Here is a 26,706-nt window from a genome sequence, read left to right on the forward strand (position 1 = left end):
GTGCTCTCCAGATTCATACAGATTTAATGAAATTCCTATCAAAAGCCCAGCAAGATTTTTTGTAGATATGGACAAAATTATCTAAAATTTATATGGAAAGGCGAAGGAATTAGAATAGCTAAGAGAATCTTAAAGAAGCAAAGAAAGGTAAGATGAATCGGTCTACCTGATTTCAGGAGTTACTTTATAGCTACAGTAATCAAGACCGTATGCTATTGGCAAAAAGATAGACCCACAGATCAATGGAACAGAATAAAGTCTGGCAATTGACTCACATACGTATTCCCAAATGATTTTGAACAAAAGTGCAAAACCAATGTCACGGAGGAAATATAGTCTTTTCAATAAATGGTGCTGGAGTAATTGAATATCCACAGGCAGAAAAACAGGAACCTCAACCTACGTTGTACACCTTACACAAAATTTAACTCAAAATAGGTCACAGTTGCAAATATGACCTTGAAATACAAAACTTGAAACTATAAAGCTTTTAGAAAATCTTCAGAGTCTAGAGGTAGGCAAGTAGTTATTGGACTTCACACTGAAAACGCAATCCATAAAAGGGAAAATTAATAAATTGGACCTCATCTAAATTAAAAATTTTTGTTCTTGAAAGGTCTCTGTTAAGAGGATGAAAAGCCAAGCGACAGACTGGAAGAAAATATTTGCAAGCTACATGTCTGGTGAAGGTTGAAGAACATATAATGAATGTTCAAAACTCAACATTTAAAAAAAAATCTATTTAGAAAATGAGCAAAAGACATGAAGAGACATTTCACCAAAGAGGATTTACAAATAGCAAAGAAGCACATAAAAATATATTTGACAATATTAGCCATCAAGAAAATAAAAATTAAGACGAGGTGATATCACTACACACATATTACAATGGCTAAAATAAAAGATAATAACAAAACCAAATGCTGACAAGCATGCAGAGAAACCGGATCACTCAGGAATTTCTGGTGGGATGTTTCTTAAGCAACCAAACATGTGACTGCCATACAACCCAGCAATTGCACCTCTGAGTGTTTATCCCAGAAAAAAGAAAATCTATGTTCACATGAGAACCTGTACACAAATGTTTATGGAAGCTTTATTAACAGTAGCCCAAAATGGAAGACAATGCAGATGTCTCTTAATGTGTGAATGGTTAAACAAATTATGTATGTCCAGGGAAAGCTACTCCACAAGAAAAAGGTGGTACACACAATCACCTAGATGAATCTCCAGAGAAACATGTTGAGTGAAAAATGCCAATCCTGAAAGGGTTCATATTGTATGATTTCAATTATCTAACATTCCTGAGAAGAATAAAAAAATCATAGAAATAGATATCAGATTAGTGGTTGCCAGGAGTTTCTGAGGGTTATGGTTATGGGAAGGAAGTGTGTGTGGCTACAAAAGGGCAACATGAGCTATCCCTGTTGTGATGGAACTGTTCTGTATCTTAACTGTATCAATGTCAATATCCCAGCTGTGATGGAATACTGTTGTTCGGCAAGACATTACCACAGGAGAAACTGGGTAAAGAGCACAGGAGATGTCTTTGTATTATTTCTTACAACTGTGTGCAAATCTACAAGGAATCTCAAACGAAAAGTTAAATTTAAAGCCAATGATACTAGCTCGGGTCTTAATACATCATTTGTGCAATTAAGTTAAATCCACTGGCATTTATTGACGCTATTTTTCAGGGATAGTTAGGTACTGCAGGGGGCCCAATGGTATGTGTGTGATTTGCCTGCTACAAAATTATAAGAGAGACGAGCATGGAAGACCTGTTACATTGGCTCAGTGATGATGCTTGGGAGAACTCTCATCTTTTCCACAGCAGCAGCAGCAGCATCAACCTCATTGGCAGAGGGACTTCCGTGGGTACGTACTTTGAAATGTATAGGTGCTTGCAGATTACTCTTGATCATATCCCTGAAGTAGGAATGACCTTTTCCAACTTTCCCCAAGATAGCTATAGCTATACCTATAGATAGATATAGATGATATAGATACAGATATAGAATTAGAATTTCCAGTTAACTTATTAAGGATATGTGAACTTTAGCTTCTTTTTGTTGGCAAAATAGCCTGAAGTGATTAAGTGCTCAGTAGAGACCTGTCTGGGCCCAGAGTGACTGATTCAGATCCTGTCTGGGCTATTCACTAGCTGTGTGACATTGAGCAGGGTACTCACCTTCTCTGTTTCTTTCTTTCCTCATCTTTAACATAAGAATAAAAATAAATATTACCTCAGAGAGTTGATGTGAGAATTGAGTGAATTAATATTTGTAAAGCACACAGAGCAGTGTTCTCAACAGTGTTTGTAAAATAAATTCACTTTCTAAATTTCTGGGGTAGTTTCTCCTGACTCTAGTTTATGAAATTACAATAAATTCATTCTCATTTTTTGTAACTTCTAGTCTGACACACTTACAGATTTATAATCCCAGTTGCAAATGATCACAAAGAATTTGAGTACTTTTGTAAGAAAAAAAGGAGTTAAAATAATACCTCCTTTAAAACACAGGATATGAATGCTCCAATTTGTCGAAATGTTGTTCTCCATTTAAACATTTAGTAATTTTCTTTTCTGATTTCAATGCATACGTTTCAGGATGAAAGCCTGCAGGCTAGATTTTATTACGGTTATTTTGTCTGTCAAGAATGCAGATGCTTGGACTTGATGCCTCCGCTGAGCATCATCCAACTACTTGCCAGGACCTCCACCCTGCACCACTTTGGGACCAATAAACCCCCTGGGGCACATCAATCAAAATATCAACCGTGTTGTATTTAACCAGGGAAATGGGATAAAGATATAAAAAAATAATAATACAATTACTCACGGCTCTAGATATGACATTAGCCCTGGCGATCTGCTGAACAGCACAGTTGATAACCAGAAAATGTGGACCCCCTCGCTATCAACTTAGAGCAATGTCATTTCTCAGAGTGACAGCAGAATGAATGCTTAAAGATAATAAATTCATTCATCTTACCCTTATAACATTTCAAGGGAATAATGAGATATGAATAAATGACTCAAAAACATAAAAAGAACTCACCACCAGATGTCTCCACTTTGTAAGGCAATTAACAAAACAAAACCAAAAAACGGAGATTCAAAGGAGGGCTGATTTAGAGCAGTGGCTCTTGTCTGAGGGTGATTTTGCGTCTCCAGGGGACGGTTAGCAATGCTGGAGACATTTTTGATTGTCACAGCTAGGAGGAGGGGTGTTACTGGACTCTAATGGTAGAAGCCAGGGGTGGTGCTAAATATCTTATAATGCACAGAACAGCCCTCCTTAACAAAGAATCATCTATCCCAAAACGTCAGCAGTGCCAAGGAACCCTTTTAGGGACATTTGATGTGTTTGATTGGCTGATCCTACACCGGACTTTGTTCTATTTCCCATGTGGGATAATAAAATGTAATAAGAAAAATGGATATGAAACAAAACACTGTTTTCTTCCAGCCTTCTGCAGATGTCTCTTTTGCAGGCCCTAAAATATAATTTTCTTTACAATATAATTTCCTTTTGACCTGACTGTCCTCCTCATGAGGTAATGATGTCTCCTTGAGGTCCTGGCCGAGATCCTTTCTTTGTGCGCCCAGCACTTAGATTGCGTGGCATGTAGTACACAGTCAATAAAAGTTTGTTGAATGATTTCATGAGTTCGTCCTAATAGGATATCACCTCTAAAAGGAGCATGAGGAAACTCTAGATCTAAGAAGACTTGCTCCAGAATCAATCAGTCTTGGGTTTAATGGAAGATTCTGGCATTAACAAGGAGACAAGGTGTAGTGGTCACAGGTGATGTGGTTGTTAGGAAGAAAATTGAGATGTTAACAAAGTTTTGAAGGAAGACGTCAGGCAAGACATTGTATACAATGAAGACGTTATTCAAGTATAAAGGTAATGGACCAACTTTTTCAATGTGAAAGGCCTATGAATTCCTCCTTCAAAAAAAATGCTTGGCAATACCATCCATCCATTTAAGACCTTAACGTAATTTATCCCTTTGTAGTAACACCCTCCCCCAGTCCCTAAAGTGCTTCCAACTACTGATCTGTTCTTTATCACTATAGTTTTTTCTCTTGGCAAATGTCTTATAAATGAAATCACATACTCTTTAATCAGGGTTCTTCAGAGAACAGAACCAATAGGACATATATATAAGGAATTGGCTCACATGATTCTGGAGGCTGAGAGTCGGAGAAATCCCGAGAGCTGCAGTTGACAAGGTGGAGCTCTAGGAGAGACAATGATGTGGTTCCAATGGGAAGGCAGGGAAAGACCAGAGTCCCAGCTCAAGGCATCGGGCGTGGGGAGTTCCCTCTCACCTGTGGAAGAGTCACCCTTTTTGTTCTCTTCTGGCCTTCAACTGATGGATGGGGGTCACAACGTTAGGGAGGACAATCTGCTTTCTGAGTGTTGAGACCCCATTCCCAACCTCAAGCCAGATCTTGGGGGTTTCACTGGAAGCCCTCTTTTGGAGACTGAGACTAACTTCCAGGCTTTGAGGTACAGTGTTTCACGTCCTAGATATACCAGAAGAAAATATTTATATATAAGCTTCTCACCAGTAATTTAAATTCGTCAAGGTCCTTAAATAGCTATTCCATGCATTGTGTCCAGGTTTCATAGCCGCATCCAATGGGAGAGACACGGTGGAGAGTGCTTACACCATCTTACCCAGAACCAAAGAGCTGTCACTTAAAAAGATTTTGAGCACATACAGGACAAAATATTAATGGTGGTCTATTATCAGTAGTAGTGGTATGAATGATCTATTTCTTCCCTATACTCTTTTGCATATTTTATTTTAAAAAGTTAAATTTGCCAAGAAGGGAAAATTTTCAGTAGGTCATTCTACAGTCTGTATGTAGAAATATGGGGAGGGCTTCTGCGATTCATCCAAAAGATAAACTTCAGAGCAGAAAACACTGAAGAAACACAGAACAAAGACCCTCTACGTTCCTGCTTAACTCCTCTTTGTCTGAATCCAAAACATTAACTCTTGGTAATGCCAGCTTGGGCACCCGCGTGTTCTCTGTCACTGTGCTCCCTCTTCAACTCTTAAGCTAAGAGCTGGTTTCCTGGGGTCGAAGAGAAAATGCAGAGCTGGAGGAAAGTGACTTAAAACCAAAGTCAAAGGAAACCATAAAAGTAAACACACTTTATTCAACTTTGTCTGTCACAGAGGAGTAAAACAAAGCTTGCAAACTCCAAGTGATTGACAGACACCAGACTCTACGCTGAGCTTGGTCATTTCTCTTCGCTATTAAATATTGTCATGTTTCGCTGTGCTCTTTTTCTTGCCTGTAAATGAACTTCCTTCACTCCCTTTAGATTCATTTATTATGCAGTAGGATGTAATTTTTTAAAAAAATCTTTGGAAGAAGTGACTAATATACTTGCAGAGACCAGCTTTTGTGCTAACTGGGTTTATTTGTCTGTGTCAACACAAACTTACAAAGGCTTTCTCATGAAAAGGCAAAATCTATGGATAGGTGACAGGGGAGGACACTTATATGCAAGACTACTGCGTGTTACCAACTTGAACTCCATATGTCTAAGGCAAAGCTTTTAGCAACTAACTTTGGGGCAGAGCTACCGAAACCTTTCATTCTTAAGGACATCAATTTACAGAGAGTCTAGAATAACACTGAAGAAATTTGTCAATTTTAATTGGGAATTAAAAAAAGAATCAGGTCACCTGTTTCTGATTAATAACTCTGTAGTATCTGAGTTGACTGGATACTTGTGGAATTCTCTTCTCTGAAAGACATATGCCCCTGTGACTCTCCAGCTTACAATCCTCTGCTGGATGCTGATGGTCCGTGGTCCTAAACACCCATCTATAGACCAGTGAGGGTTCCTTCCTAATGGGGCCATTGCTGGTCCAGGATGAGGTGAGGACACTGAGGACAATGGAAGGAGATTCTCACAAAGCTAGATTTTTTTCAATTTTACAAATTTGTGGTCTGTAGAATTATGACCCCTCCCCCAAACTGTCCACTTCCTAATTCCCAGAACGTGTGATTATGTTACTTTACAAGGCGAGAAGGACTTTGCAGATTTGACTAAGCTAAAGACACCGAGACAGGGAATTTATCCTGGATTATCCAGGTGGGCCCAGAGTAATCACATGAACCCTTCAAAGTGAAGAACTTCCTTCAGTTTTGGTCAGAGAAAGGGATGTGATGACAAAAAGAGGGTCAGAGGGATGAGGTATGGAAGATTCAACCCGTAATTGCTGGCTGGGAGACTGAGAAAGGGACCATGAGCCAAGGAATGAGAGCAGCCTCTAGAAGCTGGAAAAGGCCAGGAAACAGAGTTTTCTCTAGAGCTTTCAGAGAAGTGCAGCTCTGCCAATACATCGACTTTAGCCCAGTGGGACGCACGTCGGAACTCTGACCTACAGAACTGTAAGATTATAACAGTGGCATGATGTTAAGCCACCAAGTTTGTGATAATTTGTTAGAGCTGCACAGAAAACTAATATAACATTTTTATTATCATTTGTGAGATCATGCCTTTTGATATTTGGGTATTTAAAATGTTTTCTTTTCTGCGACGTAATAGAAAGTGGTAGTGTGTGTGTGCGTGTTTGAGAGGGTTTATTTTCTTCTTTGCTAAAATAAAATATAGCCATGCTTTGTTAGTCTTCTGCTCTTCCTTTCTTTCCTTCCTTTTTAAACTGTGTCATGAAATTTGATTGCTGTCATACAAAGTCCATGTGTTTTGTTCCTACATACATTCCCTGTATGGACTTTCTGATTCTGTCCATCCCTCCAGTTGCACATCCCCCTCGGCCCTGACTCTTTGCTTTATCCTCTAGGAGAGCGGATCCCAAACTTCCTAGTAATCACAGTTCCTTAGCATACTCATGAAGATGCTCACACGCACTTCCCACCATGTGCCTACTGAATCGGCATCTCCCAGGGAGGGGTCTGAACATCTGCATATTTAGCAAGGAATACAGTCACTAGTGAAGTGTGAGAAACTTCATTCTAGCAGCACCCAACTATTGATATTCCTCGTACTTGCTATGTGTCCCCCACCTCCCCACCCCCTCAATGCTTCTCATCAGACATCCGTCTGCTTAGAATTTCCTCTCCTCACTCTGGTTTCCTCCCTGACTTTAGCCGGCCAGCCCCTCCTCATGCTTCAGTTGACATCATTTGATTCTGATCGTCACTTCCTGTGGAAGAGCTCCCCGGCTGACCTTCACTCCTCAAATCACATGGAGCATTCGGCATAAACTATGACGACGGCACTTAGCATTATGCTTTGTAATCATCTGTTTGTCTTCATCAGCAAGATTCTGTCCTTGAACACAGGGATTATGCTGTACTCATTTTTCTCCCCCAAGGCCCACACAGTGCTGGTGAGGGGTATTAGATGCTAAATAAATGCTTACAAAATGAATGAGTGGAATAAGGAATACATGAATGAATTAAATAGTGGAGGCATAACATCACGAGATAACTCTCTACTTTCTGCTTTAAGCATCAAGCTCATTTTCAGTTAATTGCCTAGGGAACCCAATTTAGAGAGCCTGTCACAAACGTCTGCATGAGAAGAGGAACCTGGTGTATGGGTTTTTTGTGTTAGAAAGAAAAAAGTCACTCCAAATCAACTTTACTTCAAAATACATTGTAGTTACCACTAGTCACCTCTCATCATTTCCAGGAACAGCACTCTGGTCCAAACTTCTATCGTCGCTGGAGTAGTCCCTCCAATAGGATCAGCACCAGAGCTTTTGCACCCGCTATTCTCTGCCCAAGATAATCTTTATACATCATGGTATATGGATATTGGCTCGGTCTCTCCCAGAGAGGTTTTGCCTGATTGAACTACCTAAAATATTGCTCCTTTCATGGGCAATTAATTTACCCTGCTTTATTCTTTCTTTAATTTTTTTGCCTATTTATATTAAATGTCTATTACATATTTAGTTTTTTATTTTTAACCTGTCAGCAATTAGAATATAAGTTCCACTAAGGCAGAAATTTTGTCTGCTTTGTTCACTCTTCTATCCACAGTGCCTAGAATAGCTCAACAGACACAGTAGGTATGCAATACCTGTATGCTGAATGTTACATATGGATGTGGCTGGCACGAGTCATCCAGAACATATCAGATATCTTAAAGCAACGTTATCAATGCCCCTCAATTTATGCCTGTGATTGCTAAGATACAAGAACTGGAGGTATATTTTGTTCCCGGTTGTACATTCCCTAGGACAGCGTGTGAGGGTTTTCCTGTGTTTTTTCCCTTGACTTACTGTCCACTGCAGCCTGGGGGAAGACAGCTGGGTTTGTTATAGGCAGTGGCGTTCCTGGATGGAGTTCCAGTTTAGCTTTTCCTGTCCCTCTGGTGATGCTGCTGAGATGCAATTAAAAATCAAATAAGCAAAGAGTTAGAGGTGTGCCCACAGACAGTGCCAGCCACGGAAACCTTGTTTACTTTTGCAAGAGAGCTGCACGCTCTTTTTCCAGCTTCCTCCACAACGCCCTCTTTGTTTTGAATTCCTGGAGTGGACTGAGCTGCTCATCTGCAGGATTTGATCCTGGGATTTTTTTTTAACTGCATAGTAACTCTGTGATATCAAGCCCAGACTTTTCTTTGTTAGCTTCGGGCCGTTGCTGTCTGTATTATCTTTCTGTGTAGGAGTCTCTTGCCTCATTTTGCTGATGCCCTGGAGGGATTTCTAAACTCTGATCGGCTTCCTTTCCTCACCTTGAAGCTTTTTCCCTTTTTTCTTTTTTCTTTTTTCCTTCTGGACTATAAATTTAGCAACTGTAGTCTTATTTCTTAGACACTGACTTCAATTCTTTGTTTTTCTCCATTTTCCTTTCTGTCTTTGATGGATTAAGTGTTTCCTAATTGCAAGAGTGAAAAATACACTCCAAGGACTGGTGTCCAACGTTGCATGTTTTTCTGTTTTGAGTTACATTTGTATCGCTTCCCTGACCAGCTCTACACCTCTATGCCCCGGCAAACATGGTTGTCGTACCATGGTGCCAAGGGTATCTCGTTCATTTGCTGGGCATGAACAGCTCTCAGACAGTGCATCTGGTGGCTTTTCAGAGAATCAACCCTGCCTTTGAAATTATATTTTAAAAGCTCTTAGATGTCTGGGTCCACATTTCTTTGCCTGCAAGGGAATAAAAGGAGAGAAAGGATATGTTGGATATATCAAAGGGCAACACGTCTTTCTTCTCGCCCATCCTTCCCATCTCCAGGTGTGCTGTCCACAGGGACACAGTGTGGGCATGTGCTTTGAGCTTTACGGCTGGAAAGAGAGGAGGCGTGAAGGGAATGTGATCCTACATGAGAACTTGGTTGTCATAGGGTGCCGGTTGGATGAGTCTGGGCTCTCGGAAAATTCCAAAGTCTATATTGCTAATCTCAGGTGACCAACTTGTTCCAGTTTTCCTGGGACTTTCTTGATTTTAACGCTGAAAATCATACATCCTGGGAATACCAGCATGGTTGGTCACCCTACAAAATCATTCAAACATAATTTTGACTGCCTACTATGTGCTGGCATGTCCCTTAAGGAGACTCCTGATTTGGTCAGTCAGTCCTTTAGCCTGTCCTCATCTGCATTTTGCTTCCTTGTGTTTACATTAAACCTTTAAAGGTTGCCCTTTTGTTAACGATTTCACATTCATGCCTGGCCTTCGTTGTTTTGAACATTTGACCCTCCGTTAATTTGATTTTATTCTCTGACATGACCTTGGTCTTCCACAGATCCACAATGAAATGCTGTTTGGAGTGACAATGAAAATTGAATGTGGGTAAGTCCCAGGGAAGACAATAACTCACAGTGGAAAAGAAGTAGAGAATGTGGGGTAGCAAGGGAGTGCCGCGCCCTGCGACGGCACACAGAGTATGCCCATGGATTTGCACAAATGCTGCTAAAATGTCAAAAGCAGGTGTGTTCTTTTTCTTCAGTCTGCGCTTCAAGCTCACGTGGGCATTCAGCTAAATCCCCCCCAGGTGCTGAAACAGTATGCGGTTTCGGATTTTAGAGGTAATTATTGCTGAATGCGTTGTATGGCCAGTGCACCTGCCAGGAAGATGTTATGAAAGTGTGTGCGGGGGGAGGGGCACCAAAAGAATTTGAGGGACCATTTCTCCATCATAAGACCTCTTAGAAAGCCTGTTAAGGCTATCAAAAGCCAGTCACGGAGCTAAACATATTCAGAATACTGTTAACACCACAAATGATGCAGGAGGCGCTAAGAATCCCAGCAAGATCAGGCTGTGGTTCTAGGGCAGAGAAAATGCCGGCACTATCCTGAGAAATTCAGGATCCACAGCGCCATTGCATTCCTGCAATGGACTCAAGTGAGTTATCCTGTAGGAAAGATGGATATTTAGATTTAGATAGTTAGATCTTGGTTTAGGTACCCAAGGGAAATATTTGGTCTGCTTGTCTAAAATGAAAGAGAGTGAGAAAGAGCATTGTTCAATATGGTCATTTATTTATTAAAAATATGAGTGTTTCCCAGGCATTGGACAATGCCCTTGGAAGAGAATGGAGAAAAACAACAACCACAACAAGCCAGCATCCTGCCATGATGGAGCTGAAGATACAGTGGGAGAGTCAGAACTTAAATATTTACCCACGTTAATATAAAAGCACCAGTGTGATAATGTCATGAAGGGAAGATAGCAGGATTTCTGAAAGCATGTAGTACAAACGTTTGAACCAGCTGGGTGGCTTCCCTGAAAAACTGAAAACTGGGATGAGATGAATAATACCTGTGCTTGTTTAGTGCTTAATCTGTGCTGAGTACTGCCAACAGCTTTACCTGAATCTTCTCAATTAATTCTCACACGTCAAATTTTGGAGGTCAGCATTATCCTTTCAAACCCTTGTTAGTCTAGGAAGAGTACCCCATCATTGTCCATAACCTTAAGAGGACTGTTCCATCGTTATCAATAACCTAAGGAAGAATATTCCATTAAGATCCCCTAGAATGGAGGCTGCCTGGCTTCTCTTTTATACCGCTGTAACTAGTGCCTAGAGGTATTGCCAAAGTCCAATCCTGCAAAGACTAACAACTCAGTCACTAGTTGAGTGAATTTATTATTTATTCCTAATGTGCAGATTAGAAAATTTGGCCTAGAGAGGTTAAGTAGTGTGCTTCGAGCCATACAACCAGTTAGAGACAGAGCCACTGTTAGAAGCAAGCTGTCTGCCTCAATCCAAAGAGAAAGGGGGAATATATTCTGATTAGAGGGCACAGCAAGCGCAAACTGCACGTTCCTCCAGAGTTCAAAGGTTGGCTGCCTCTCCTGTACGTCTCGACAGAAAGGACCTATGGATCCTCCTCTGGATCGTGTGTGCTTCCCCTGAAAGTAGGATCTAGGAGTGTCTTACGCCTTCATGGTGGGGAGACCATGCACCACAAATGATGGAGAGAGGTGCAGTGCTTTGAGACATGGTGCCTCAAGATCACCATCCCGCTGATAGAATTCCTGTTTCAGGAGCTGAGAGGCAGCCTCCTGTCTCAGGGGCTGAGATTCCTGGCTCTGGATTGCTTGCATGCTGACAATTCTTCTCGGAAAATCTTGTAAGCAACTTTTGAAAGCCACACAGTGCTGAGAAGCTTCCACACAGCACAAGCACAAAAGCTTGAAACCTTGAGGCTTCGCCCACACGGATTAAATAAAATGCTTTAAGTGACTCTGAGGCTACTTATGAAAAACAATTTACATAAACTGATGTGCTGTTTGAGGAGGGGAGAGAGGGTTGTTTTAATGTTTTTAAAAATTTCTTTTCCCCTTAGTTTACAGAGCCCTCAAAGAAGAAACTCCTTTTAATAAAACTCACTTGTAAATTTATTGAGACTGACTCGAACTGACCCTATTTCCGGTAACTCTCTGGGGCCTCCCACATCCAGCCACCTGAGCACTGAAGGGCCTTCCATCTGGCGCTGCCGGAGGAGTCCATTCTCCATGACTCATGCTTTCGGGGCCCTGAGATGCTTCCATTCATTCCAGGACATTTAACTGCTAAAAGCATTCAAGGTTTTGATGAAGATCAAGGCAGCGCTTAGAGGTTTTACCCTGTTTGACCTTGATGAAAATGGACCCTGGAGGACTGAGATGCCGACATACAATGATGACACACATGCACTCACAAAGACAAATGCCAGGTTCATCAATGTGGCATATGTGGGAGAGATACCGGAAATACAAAATTGTTGCTTAAATAATGATTGTATATACTCATTTATCTCATCTAGCTTGGTTTTACGGTTATTTTTTGAAAAGGTGATCTGCATATATGGTAAATGTTCTAAACAGATTAAATTATTTGTCAAATTAGGAATAATTCTCCCTCCTTTTCTCCCATGTAACCTAGTTTTCCATTTACCCTCCAAAGAGATAACAACATGGCAAGTTTCTTCTAAATTCTTCCAGAAATATGTGTTGTGTGTACAAACATATTTTTCCCATCTTCTAACATATACTTTTTTTTATATGTAAATAGTAGCATGTGGACATAATTATGCATCTTGATTTTTTATTTAATGATACACATTTGAGCTAGCCTACTTCAGTAATAATAATGATGATAGCAATAATAATAGTAGTAATGGCAGCAAACACAGGCACATACAGTACATGTTCTAAACCTGACCTTGTTCTAAGTTCTTTTCAGGTAATCCTTATAACATCCAATGGGAGAGGTTCTAGGCTCACCGAGTTTGAGAGACAGGGAAACTGAGGCACAGAGCAGTTAAGTGACTTGCTCAAAGTTATGCAGTAGAAAGTGGAATGCGATTTAAACCGAGGCAATCTAGCTCTAGACTCCATTCCTCAAACCACTCTGCAGGGTTACCTCTCAGTACGAAATCACTGCCTCTCATTTAGGTATGCCTTTTGTTTTTTGCTGAGGAACAATCACCCTGAGCTAACATCTGCTGCCAATTTTCCCCTATTTTGCAGGTGGGTTTCCACCTCAGCATGGCTGCAAATGAATGGTGTAGGTCTGCTCCCAGGAACCAAACCGAACTGCCAAAGCAGAGTGCACCGAACTTAACCACTAGGTCATGGGGCCAGCCCTAAGATATGCCTTATTCTTTTTTACAAGCTGCATAATATTCCCTTGAACGGATGTATCATATTAATATATCCTGTTCACTTTTACTGATGTCTTAGGTTTTCTCTCTATTTTTTGCTGTTGCAAGCAGTGTTTCAATCTTTGAATATTTCACTACGTATCTTTGTAATTGTGCTTTATGCAGTTATTTGTAATATCAGTTAATCAAGTTACAATAGGAGATGTGCTGTTTTTTTAAGCACCAAAAGTTGATTTTCTTCTTAGTGAGGGGTGAAATGGAGAGCTCTTACTGAAGCAAGTTATATGACGTGTCTCTACTCTTGCAGCCAACTCAAAATGGTCCCATCAAAGTGCAAGGGCTCACTAACTATTTGTTAGATGAAAAAATTAAACAGACAAAAGCTGCCATGTTTTGAATAATTGCACACAATGTATAAAATATTTTTATTTATCAGATCTCATTAATTTCTAGAAACCAATCAACATTATCCCCATTTTACAGATCAGGAAGTGAGACTTATAGTCTCAAAGATGAGAAGTAGCAGAGTCATCTCTGAACTTCAGCTCTTCAGAATCCAAATCCAGATACTGTTTCCTCCAGGTCTGACCTCAACAAGTTTTGACCCAGGGATCGCCCCACTTTCTATCCACTCATATAGGATTAATGCCAATGTGAGGGCAAAAGTATTAGATAAAATAATCAATACAAGTAAGACAATACCTAACACGCCTTAAATGCTAATTATGTGGGACACATGGAGATGGACGCTTGGCATTGCGTTACTTCACACACTGGTGACCATTACCCTAGGAGGCTCGTTCTATTGCTGATGCCATTTTGCAGATTAGAAAAGGAAAACCGAAGCTATACAGAGTTTAATGACTTGCCTAATGTCACAGGAACTAATAAGTGACAAAGGAAGACACAACTCTGCATGTGACTATCTCCAAAGCCCAAAGCCTTAAGGCTCCTTCTCTACTGGAAGTTAGAAGACAGGTGATGTGGGACCTTTTAGGACCTTGAAGATGATGTGCATTGGTTGTGCTGAATCTCAAATGCATCTATATTTCCAAGGGTTTCTTGTCCTTTATTTTCAAGAGTCTTCACTATACCTCTTGAGGAATCTGTCTCAGCTTCTATCATAATGAGATCTATCATATAGTAAAAATTCAGTTGTTTAATAAATAACTACATATTTTTTTAAATGACAAACTCAACAGAATTGGCCTTTACTTAATAATCACAAACACCAACCTTATGAATATTTCATGCTCACTCATTTCTGCTGAGAGTGTAAGCATCCTGCATTTCTATAGCTCCAGATTATGCAGGGAACAATGGAAAACATATGTTTTGTGTGTTTTCTTTAACAATTTGATGATGGAAGAACACCTGGCAGTGTTGGAGATAATGTAAGAAACGGTCGCCTTTTGTTATTTGAGTGCTTGAAATAAAAATCTCAAATGGCAAGTTGTAATCCAAACCACAGTAATTATAGAAGACTAACAAAAGGTAGGTATACATTTTAAATTCATAAATCTAAATGAGTCTATCTGCAAGTAAGTAAACTGTATTCAATTTTCCACAGCAGCTACCTCATCAACACCATCACCCAACATACTGCAGACACTGTGCTGCTCAGATGTTGGAAACTTTCAGTTTTGGGTTCAATTGTTCCTTTCCTTCTTTTTTTCTGTCTTCTTTCAATCAATAAATGTTAGAGTTGTTTGTTAGAAGTGATCTGAAGGAGCACACGGTTCAGTGACAGTGCAGAATAGGGAATCCAGATGAAGGATGGGAAGGATCATTTTGGATCCTCCAAAAAGGAATGTTTAAACCTGGAGGAGGGGACCAGTAGTTTATCTGGCAGTAGGGTGGGTGGAGGAGGTTACAGGCATTGGAAGAGCCCATGGAAGAAGCAGGTACTTTCTAGAAGCTGGAGAGAGCCAGTGTGGTGACAGCGTAGTGACTGAGGGCAGTAGCAGCATTAGATGGGCAGAGGCCAGATCTTGCAGGGTCTAGTGAGCCATGATACCAAAGAGTTTGGACATTTGCCCAAGAATTGTCACAAGCCATTGAAGGGTGTGAAGCTGGGGAGACATGGGATCTGAGTCATATTTATAAAGATCATGATCATTCTGGCTGCTGAATGCTGAGTGAGAAATGGAGAGAGAATTTAGGACATACATGCAGTAGTCCAGATGAAGGTTATGTTGGCCTGGAGGCCTGGATCAGGAGAGTGAAAGGGAGCTGGAGAGAAGTGGATAGGCTTGAGTGGCATTAGGGAAGTGAAATATACAGACAAGAGTGATTGATTAGACGTTGGTGGTAAAATGAGGCGTGTGTCAAGAGGAAGCTAGAGATAACTTGGCAAACTTGGGAGATGGTGAGTTCCATTTTGGACTTTACAATATTATTTCAAAATGCTCTATTTTATTTCCTGGGAAATTGTAGCAAGAAGACAAAAGCATGTATACACAAGGACAACTTCCAAACTGTGCTTCACAATGCCAAGACTTGAATCCATGTCTTCACAGCAAAGGCCGCTCTATCTGTTAGGCTCTCCGCTGTATTCTCAGAGCCTGCTGTAACGCCTCGGCATAGACTCAGTGCCCGGTAATGAGTCTATTACTGGAGATGAGCACTGTTCCTGTCTGGGATATGAGAGGCTTGCAGAAGCAGGCTGTCATTTCCTTGTCCTTGCTTTTCCCTGTCTTTCTTATTTCCTTCTAAACTTTTACTTAAGTTTCTCATTTATGAGCTATTTTATGGAATTAGACAAATTGACACTAAAGTTCATATGGAAAAACAAATATATAAGAATAGCCAGGAAAAAAACAAACTTTGAAAAGAAAAACTCTGAGAGTGTCTAGCCCTAGAAAACATTAAAACATACTATAAAGCCTTTATAATTAACCCAATGTGCAATAGATGAACGTATAGACCAAGAGGCCAGGGGAATAGAAGGAAAGCCTAGAAATAGCCCCAAATACTTATAGGAATTTAGTATGTAATAAAGGTGGCATCTCAAAGCATGGGGGTAAAGAAGGGCTTTTTAATAAATGGTGTTGGGACAACTGTGTAGCCATTTGGAAAAAGACAAAATTGGATCCATATTTCACACCCTGTATAAGAATAAATTCCAAATAAATTAGGGATCTAAATGTAAAAATATGAAACTATACAAGTACTAGAAGAAAACCTGGGTAAACTCCACTTTAAACAGTGTAGAGAAAGCCTTCTAACTATGACTCCAAATGCAAAAGCAGCACAAAAAAAGGTTGATACATTTTACTACAATAAAAGAAGATACACAGCCAAACAAAAACAATATAAATAAAGTCAAAAGACAACTGAAAACTTGGATAAAATATGCATAAAATATGCCACAAAGACCTCATGTCTCCAGTGGATAAAGAACTCTTAAAAACTGAGGCACAAAAGGCCAAAAAGCTGATTTTAAAAAATGGGGAAAGACAAGGACAATTCACAAAAGAAGATATAAAAATGGTCCTTAGACATATGAAGAACCAATCATTCATAATTGGAGAAATGAAAGTTAAAATACCGACCCAGAATTCACCCCGTATCGGACTGGCACAAATTAACAGTGTGACAATGCATTTTGTTGGCAAGGCTGTGGCAGTCAGGAGCTGTCACACATTGCTAGTGGGAATGCCGATGGGTAGAAGCCCTCACGAGGGGAATTTGGCAAAATCTAACAAAACTACACACACGTGCATTTTTCCTGAAGTCCCGCTTGGAAGAATCTACCCTGAATGCATACTCTTGACAATCTGAAAACACATATGCGCGAGGTTACCCGTTGCAGCCTTATTTGTAATTGTAAAATTTTGCAGAAAATCTAAATGCTTGTCTGTAGGAGAGTGGTTGAATAAATAATGGTGCAGCCATAAAATGGAGTATTGTGCGGCTTTAAGAAGAATGAGGATGACTTCTGCATACTGATCTGGAGTGATTTCCAGAATATTCTGTTAAGTGAAAATACCAAAGTACAGAAAAACATCTATAGTATATTCTCCTTCATGAAAGAAAAACAGGTTATAAAAAATATACATATATCTACTCATTTGTGCAAAACAATGCAGATGGATAAAAAAGCAACTAAATCGATTTGTAATCTCTGTGGGGTGGTTGGGAGGAGTGGGAAGAAGTGGAGAATGGGAGCAGAGGAGCAGGAAAGGGAGGAATACACCTTATTGCAGCACTTTGACTCTTAGAAACAAAGTAACAAAAAATATATAAAAGTAAACATATAAGCAAAATCAACCAGGATGTGAGGGGAACCCAGTGTGGAATATAAACAGTAATAAATGAACCTACTTGTAACACAGATGAATAGCAGAACCTCACTGAGGGGGAGAGGAAAAGAGAGTTACCTAAATAACTTGGGACTACAGAATTTTGACTGGGTACTCTAAGGTTAAAGGCAAATACTGTTTAAAAATGCTGGGCTTTAGTTTTTAAATGTATTTCTCATAGAAGAACGGGTACGCAATTCTGAAATGATTTTATGTGTATATAAGGATTAAATAAATAAGTATATTCTAGGTATTGTAGTCAGGTTTCTCACTGCCAAAGTAAAAATTTACAAATTAATAAAGCCTGCAAGTATAAATGTCCACTATGGTGATTATAGTTAATAATACTGTACTGTATATTTGAAAGCTGCTAAGAGAGCAGATCTTAAAAGTTGTCATCATAAGAAAAAAGAATGTAACTATGTGTGGTGATGGATGTTAACTAAACTTACTGTGGTGATCATGTCACAGGACATGCATGTATCAAATCACTATGTTGTTCACCTTAAACTAATACAATGTTATATGTCACTTATACCTAAAGGGAAGTTTCTATATGTGGATTTGGAAACTGGATTGACAGGACTGAGAGAAAACAGAGACAGAAGTAGAAATATCATCTTCAGGATTTCAGCAGCATCAATAAACTGAGGTACTATTTTTTTCACTATGTATTATTTCCTACTAATATCACATTAGGCATTCATTGAGCATATTTGTTATAAGAAAAAATGGAACCAGATGTCATTAAGAAAAGAAAAAAAAACCTTAGGATGATTAAAAAAGAAAAGTGTGTTCCCACAGTAGTTGGCATAATATAACCCAGAGGTTAAGAAACTTTATCTGTAAAGACAGATGGTAGGTAAATATTTTAGGCATTGTGGGCCAAGAGGCAAAATCAAGGATATTATTAGGTACTTTTATCAAAAGAGAGAAAACAGATTTTGACAAAAGTTTTTGGTAAATTTCAAAATATAAAAATAATAATTTTATTATTATTGCATAACAAAATGTTATTACTAAAATATAAAAGTATAATTTTTCTAATGCTCTAATAATTATAAGAATGAAATTCTTGTTTATAGGGGATAACATTTTGCTTAATTGGAATTCAAAGTCAGTGTTCCCTATTATCATATTGATTGCAAGTGTTCATCTGTAAGAAACATTCTTAGTTCACCAAAAACAGCTGGCTAGTGGGATTTTGCCCCTGGGCCACAGTTTGTCAATCCCTGACCTGGCTCTTGCCTACCCCTCCAACTTCCTCTCTGCCATCCACTCCCTGGTTCACTCCGTTCAAGCCACAGTGGCTTCCTTTGCATTGCTCAGGCACCTCAAGTTTCTCCCTGCTGATGAGGCTTACCACTTGCTGTTGCTTCTACCAGGTACACAGTCCCCAGCTCTTCACCTGGCTGGTGACATATTTAGATTTCAATTCAAATATCAATTTCTTCAGGAGACCAGCTCTGACCACCCTATCTAAGTGGGCAGGCTCCAACTCAGCCACTTTCTGTCCTATTACCCAGTGTAATGTCCTCTCTAGTTCTTACCACTCTCTACAATATCATTCTTAGGTTTTTATTTAAATGGTTTCTTGCGTGTGCCTCTAGTCAAAGTTCCATGATACAGAGAGTTAATGTTTGGTTTAATCCAATGAATTAACCATCGCTTAGCACATAGTGGCTTCTTAATAAACACTTGAATCAATAATGATTGATGAGAGAATAAAAGGGTTACCATAATCCACATATTGCATATGCAATATAACGAAAGCTGGGCAGAAAAGACACAGCAGTCACAACGGGTGTTTCAGACCCTGAAAGATTCCAGCTGTTCTGCTGGGATCCTGAGTGAGAGTGGCCAGTGGTAACTTTACAATTGCCTGTTAAGAACCTCCATTTCAGGCCTGTCATTAACTTGTCCTGGGTCTGGAATCACTGCCAATGGTTCGTCTAGCTTCTACGTTGACCATCGGAAGCAAATGAACATCAGATGAGATACAAACGCTCACACAACTCATCTGCATTCCATGCAAACTACAAAAATAGTACAATAGCACATTCACGTTTAAAATGGCATGACCCGAAGACTCCCCAAATAATGGTGGTGTCCAGAGTCATCTGTGAGTCACTAGATAGCAAGATTTAAAAGATCACATGTTGGTGACCAGTTGCCTCTGAGAATAAAATCTTTCCTGTTCTAAATGGAAATCCCATTGGATTCTGCATGGTAAGTAGTGAGGGTAAAATGCAAATTACTTAGTATCAAAACTTAGTATAAAAGCTGCTAGGTGTACAGAGAAATGAAATGAGAAAGGGAAGCTACAATTAGAAAAGATTCTAAAATTATCATTGTCACCAGCTTAGGGGAGAAAATTAGCCATCTTCCAGACACTGCCGTGAGGAGAAAACTTGTAAATTAGATTTATAGGGGAGTAACCTCAACACAGATAAAAAATAAACAGAAAGGAACAAAGTCAAGCACCACTTGTAACTAACCTTGAAGAGATCAACTCTTTGATGGATTAAGCAGCCTACCTAGAGTATGTGTCTGTCTAGTGATGATTAACTGCTGAATTGAAAATGAATTTATGTGAAGTTTAGGACACCCATTTGCAAGAGCAACATATATTAAAACTTTTATAGAATAACACTTTATATGAAAGTCAAATAAGGAAAACTTTTGCTTCCCCTCAATGAAGTCAGTGAGTATCATGCAAAATCGTTAGAGGGCTTGCTTTGTTTCAAAATCATTTGAACAGTTTAAAATTATTTCATAAATACCAAAAGTAAGAAAATGTCATCTACAATCCAATTTCCCTACTATTCAACTGACTTCATTGTCTGGGCAATGTTCATCTCTTTGTTTTATGCATGTAAAATATTATACAGTTATGATAATAGCCATCATAAATAATTTTGCATTCCGTGTTTTCTTACTGTATCACAAACATTCTTAAGTTGCTATATTGTCTTTATTGTTTTCATTTTTTATGACAACTGAGTAGTCCATATCGACATTGCTTGATGATTTTTGTATTTTCCCTAATTTTTCTTTATTAAAATATTATTGAAGCTTTTACACTGTTTTTGAAGTTAAATTTATTGTATCACAGAAACTAGTTTGAAAATAATATCAATACAAGAAGAGAATTACCTAAAAATGTCATTCTGAAAACAATGTTTTATTTATGTGCATCTTCAATTTCATGTCATAAAAAAGCAGTATAGATAGAATGTTGTATTCTATACTTTCCCTTAACGTTATGCCCAAAATAGTCTTCTGTTTTTCTTCAGTGATTTTTTTTCACCCTATCCACAGTTACGGTTGCTCACATTACTCAGTATTATTGTCTTTAAGTAATTTATCATTCTCTGAAATCAGTGCTCTAATGAACTTGTGTCCTGGTGCATTCTCTGTCTCCTCCCATTAGAATGTAAGCATCATGAGGGCAAGGGTCTGGCTTGTCTTGTCCAGTACTGTGTGCGCAGACCCTGGAATGGTGCTAGACACAGGGTGCATACTCAATCAATAATAGTGGACAAGTAGATAAATGAAAATTAGAATAATTTCAGGGCAATTGGTAGAGCCACATTTTGAATCCCAGAGCTCTGAATCTGCAGAGGTGTTCTCTAGTATAAAATGGAAGAGTAACCCATGCGCCATTTTTCTTTCTGCCAGTTCCCCAATGTGATGGCAATAGTCAGTCTTTGTCTCTTAAAAGAACTCTAACTTCTTAAGGTTGCAAAAGACTTTATGGTAAATCTCCCAGCTCCTCCAGAGACAGGGAAGTGTGATTCCCAGATATAACAGTGAACTAAGAGCAGTCTATGGATGCTTAGTTGTTCCAAACCGTAAATGTTATGACATACTATTTTTTGATATTTAGTAGTATGTTATAATACTATTTTACAATATTGTAGTGTTGTAAAAAGGACATGAGCTTTGAAGTCATCTTGGCAGATTACTTAATCTTAATTCTGCTAATTACCAGCTGCAGAACTTTGGGCAAGTTACTTGCTCCACTCAGCCTCAGTTTCCTTTTCTGCAAATTAGGAGAAAGTAATAATACCCTTTCAGATGGTTGTGGTGAGGACTAAGGATTAAGTAAATTGACATAAAAAACAGCTATGAATCTATATTTATATGTAATATTTGGAGCAGTGCTTTGTGTATAGAAAACATTCCATAAATATTAACCATCAACATCATCATCATCATCATTATCATTATGCAATGGTCAACTATTGTGCAAGTCTCAAGTAACTTTTCACTTGTAATATCCAAATACCAAAGTTTACAAAGTGTTCCTTTAAACAAATAGGGCACATTCAAGGCTATACCTTGAATATTCCTCTCACTATTTAAATGGCAATATGCTTTCTTGAGTAGGAGAGGAAAGGAGGAATGATCAACTTTTCACTGGAAATGGTGCTTAATCGTGGGTTTGAACATGCAAATGCATCATTCATGTGAATGCCGCTCCTCATGTGTGCTGAGGGGACGGGAATGTTAACTGCCACTGCTTTTGACTATAAAAATCCCAGGGGCCAAATTATGTAAATTCTCATGGAGCTCAGGAGAGTGTTCTGCCAACCAGTGGACATATAAATGTTGTTTATGTTATAATGAAGATACTTAAGTTTCTGATAAAACGACTTCTTTCTTCAGGCGATCACTTTAGGACCGAAGGCTTTCCTTGAAGGTGAAGGGGATTTATGTTTTTACCCAGACTCATAAATTAAGTGAAAAAAATCCTGTCCGAGTCAAAGAAAGAATCTTCCCTCAGACATAGGTGCGCCCATAGGCTCCAGCAAATTCTCTCTCATAGGCAGCGCCTGCTGGAAATCTTTTAGTAAGAAACATAACTTATTGTACTGATTCTCCTCCACTCTTTTCAAAAAGATTTTTTTCTTCCAAATACTTATTAGATAATGATGAATTAGTAAAATCTGAACACAAATTAAGAACATATAATCATGATCAGGAAGACAATCCTTTTTATAAGGATATGATCCCAGGCCATGGATAGGAAAAGTCAGCCACAGTAGCTTCGTTATGGATAGAGTAGTCAAGACCAGCTACGCTACGGTGCAGTAACATATTCCAAAATCTCTGGGGCTCAACCTTAAGAGCTTATTTCCTACTCAGGCAAATTTCACTCTAGACTTGTAGCTTTTCAAGACCACTCTTTTCAAATGCTGACTCAGAGATCCAGAACCTTCCCATCTCTTGACCCCAAGGTGTCATTATGCCCGCTCTGTGACTACCACTAGAAGGAAGGACAGAGCCTGTAGAACTCACACCCATTCTGTTATTCTTCAATTTGCCTAAGACCGTAGGCCAAAACTAGACAGAATATCCCTTGAGGGGGTGGGGAGGTGGTGGTCATATAGATATTCAATGAGCAGTGGAGTGTAAACATACAATTCCAAAATATATTCTGAGAAATACTAGGGCTATAAGATATTCTATAGGAAAATGCAAAAGGGCAGGGACATCCAGTTAACCTAAACACTATCGATAATATGACCTCTTAAATTTCCCACTTGGAAATTCTCAATGCGCATTAGCCATTTTCAGCTCTCAAAAACCATACTATAAATAATCATGATTACTGTTGTTTAATTGAATTTTTTTCAAACTTTATTGACCATAGAATAATTCCTTTTCATAACACCCGTGAACCTAATGTGCCACTTAACCCACATTAGAAAAATATCCCATTAGGCATCTTGAAATACTAAAAAGAAAAGTATAGTGGGCACTGAATAAATATTTATTGGCAGACCATTAAATGAATGAATGAGGAGTCACTTTTCAGACTCCGGGACACATGTTAAATCAAATTTTCAAGGACCAAAATTCTATACAACATCTGCATTAAAACTGAAAAGTAGAAATCCTGGGTCAAAGAACTAGTTTTTGCTTGAAGATGCTACATATCAATTTTGTGTGTGTGTGTGTGGGGGGGGGGGGTTGTTGTTGTTATTTTCCCCTGTGCTGACTTGAGGGGTGTTTTGATGTCATCAGCCCAATATTATCTGCCCAAGATTTCACAGTGGAATCATCAGGGTGTTATGCTCAGCATGTATAATTCATCTCACACTTCCTTCCACACAGAAATTTAGGAATGGTAAACAAATACACCATTGTGATGAAGAGAATACAAATTATATGTCGTATAAGCCATGCTTTAGATGGTATTCCATGCTAAAACCCTCAGAAACTCATTGTAGGGAGACTGAGCAACAGACACAGTGCTGCTGGTACATTCCACATCATCCAGTTCAGTGAGGCCTTGAGCAATGATCAGGCATTGTAACAGTAGCTAATGGTTTGCACTGGGCCCAGAGAGTGGCTGGTTGTTGGCAGCCAACCACAGAAACTGGGAGGAGAAAACAATATGGAAGCAATATTATTTGCCATCTAATTCTGTATAATCCAGAAAGGTGGTTATGCTGAATGATAACACACAGAGGAAAGATTAAATATAATAACATAATGTTCAAGCTCTGCACCAGAAGTTATTACTTTTGGCACCATAGAGGCAGATGGCTGGCGCTGGCCATTGCCAGGAGGTGTTAAGTGGGTAAGTGGTACTGAGGAATAGAGTCATCTGTGGGGAAAATGACAGTAATGAACTGCTTGTAATGCTGTGAAAACCCAATGAATTTGATTAAACACAGATTGCAAAACTGTTTCCCAGACAACCATTGGACACAATCATTTATGCTGAAATGTGCTCTCTCCCTGTGACAAGTCTGACAGGAAAACCAGTGCTTCTGCTGCCAATTCGTTGAGCACCTTGACCAAAGCAGTGAGCGAGCAGATGAAGAGAGCCCTGCCCTCCTAGCCTCCTTCAGTCAGCAGGTTCATATGCCCAGACTTGTCTAATTCTGTTGGCAGATTTTCTAGAAGAGACAAGGTCAGCATAATAACAAGTCATCTGGTTGGAGAACAAATTCGTGTAAAGTTTTTATTAGATCTTTGTCCTATATTCTCAATGACGACACTACCGGTATTTGATTAAGGTGCATATGGTACAGTTTATTTAGTGTGGATATGACAGATGAGCATACAGCAGTAACAGGGTAAGAGTAGTTAGTTACATGTATGATGTTTGCAGATTCAGATGAAGAGCACAGAAAGAAATGGGCCTGGAGAAGCATTATAGATTAGGGTGGAACTACACCAAGTTTTGTTCTGGAACCCCTGCTGGTGCACCACCCCTTCATTACCGTTCAGTATAAGATAAATGCAGAAATTGAGAGTAAGCATTTAGAAATGTTTAACAACTTGACAACGCTGTTGAATCTAAGACTGAAAAAATGGATTTGTATTATTTGTGCCTTTTTTAATTTTTATTTTTCTGGTTATTCGCTTTCATTATACTTTACAGAAGTTCTCTGATTCTCTTGAAGAATCAATGAGTTGGATTGCAGACACAGATTTAGTCTGAATTTCTTACAAGATTTAGGGCATTAAGCAAATTACTACCAAAGGAGAGAGTATAGCTAGAGAGAAGGACTGTAGACAGAGATCTGAGACACCTGTGCCTGATGACGTTAGGGAGAAGAGGAGGAATTGGCAAAGGAGACTGAGAGGGAGCAACCCAATGGGACAGGAGGACAATCAATACCATCAATCAACAGAGTGTGGGGTTTGGGAAGCCAAGTGAGGAAAGTGTATCAGGGAGAAAGAACTCATCGACTGTGTCAAATGCTGCTGATGGTCATGTAAGATGAGGACTGAGACCTTTGGGTTAAGAAATGTGGAGCTCATTGATGACCATGTAAAGGCGTTATGGCTTGTGGATGGTAAAGACAAACGTCACATGGAAGTAAGTTTAAAAGAGATTGGCCAGAGATGAACGGGAGACAAGGAATAAAACAAGCCTCTTAAGCAGTTTATAGCAAAAGGGAGCAAATATATGGGGCAATCACTGGCAGCAGAAGTGAAGTCAAGAGAGATATTTTATGTAAATTTTTAAGAGAGCTTCGTCTGGGTAAAACATCAAGTAAGTAATAGTACAGGTCATAAAGAGGGAAGACAAACCCCGAGGTGGTACTCAAATGAGCAAATTTGGGAGACTGAGTAATGGAGCTGTTAGAAGTGAACAGAGTCAGAACAGAGAACACCGCTAAAGCAAGCACAGGAACCACTGTAGGAATCGCTTGTCTGACTTCAAGGGCTACACTTCTTTAATTCCGTAAGTGGTGCTTACCAGGAAAATTGCACAGGCATTTGTTTGCAAATGCAAACTCCTTTGTAATCATCATTGAGCAATTTGCACAATCACACATCTCTTCAAACAAGTAATTAATACTGATACTTAAGTACTAAACTGATAGGCTTTTCTTGCTCTCTTGCTTCTGAGCTAGTCACATTCTAGCCGTGATTAAGAATCAGCAGAGACAGTTCTGTAAGGTAATGGGTGCAAGACAATTTTCTGTAGTCTCTTCTGTCTCCAGTTTTACACGGATGTGTATTAACTAAGGGTAGAACTGAAAGCAACAATGCTCTTTTTCTTTTCATTTTTTGTCTTTCAGAACTCTTTTCTTTAACAAATGGAAATAAAACTATATCATGTATATGTGTGCATGTATATATATATTTATATACATTTTTATATATTTACATATATACACAAATATATAACATATATAAATTATATATATAAAACTATATAAGATACACACATGGCTTTGGCACATATATATAAATATATTATATTTCATATTTTATAATTTTTTTGCATTTGTATTTTATAAATTTATATTTTGCTATAAGTTGTCTATAATATACAGTATATTTCAATATCATGGCACTCACATATATTGAATATTATCATCTCAGATGCATAATACAAAAGGAAAATTTTGGTCACTCATGTCACAGTTCATTGCAGATACACCTGGTCAATGGGTGGTTTCCCTTGGTCATTGAGGACCCCAGACTTCTTTCCTCTTGTAACTTTGCCTCCCTTTAGGGTCTTAGAAAAAGCATATCTTCTTCTTAACTACTTTGCCCTGGAACTGACAGATCGCTTCTACTCACATTCCAGTGGTGAGAACTAGGCACATGACACCTCTTAGATGCATGGAGGCCTGGGGAATGCAGCTCATGTTTACCCAAGTCAGTCCCTTCCAACATAACTCTATGCTATGTAAGGAAACTATGCCACTCTGGTGCCCAGTCAGCTATCTGCTGCAGAGAATGAACATTTCAAGGTCAAAGGCAATCATATCAGTATCTGATGCTCTTTGCCCAGGTGATATTCGAAAGAAT

Source organism: Equus caballus, chromosome 22 (assembly GCF_041296265.1).
Source record: "Equus caballus isolate H_3958 breed thoroughbred chromosome 22, TB-T2T, whole genome shotgun sequence".
Classification (NCBI taxonomy): domain Eukaryota; kingdom Metazoa; phylum Chordata; class Mammalia; order Perissodactyla; family Equidae; genus Equus; species Equus caballus.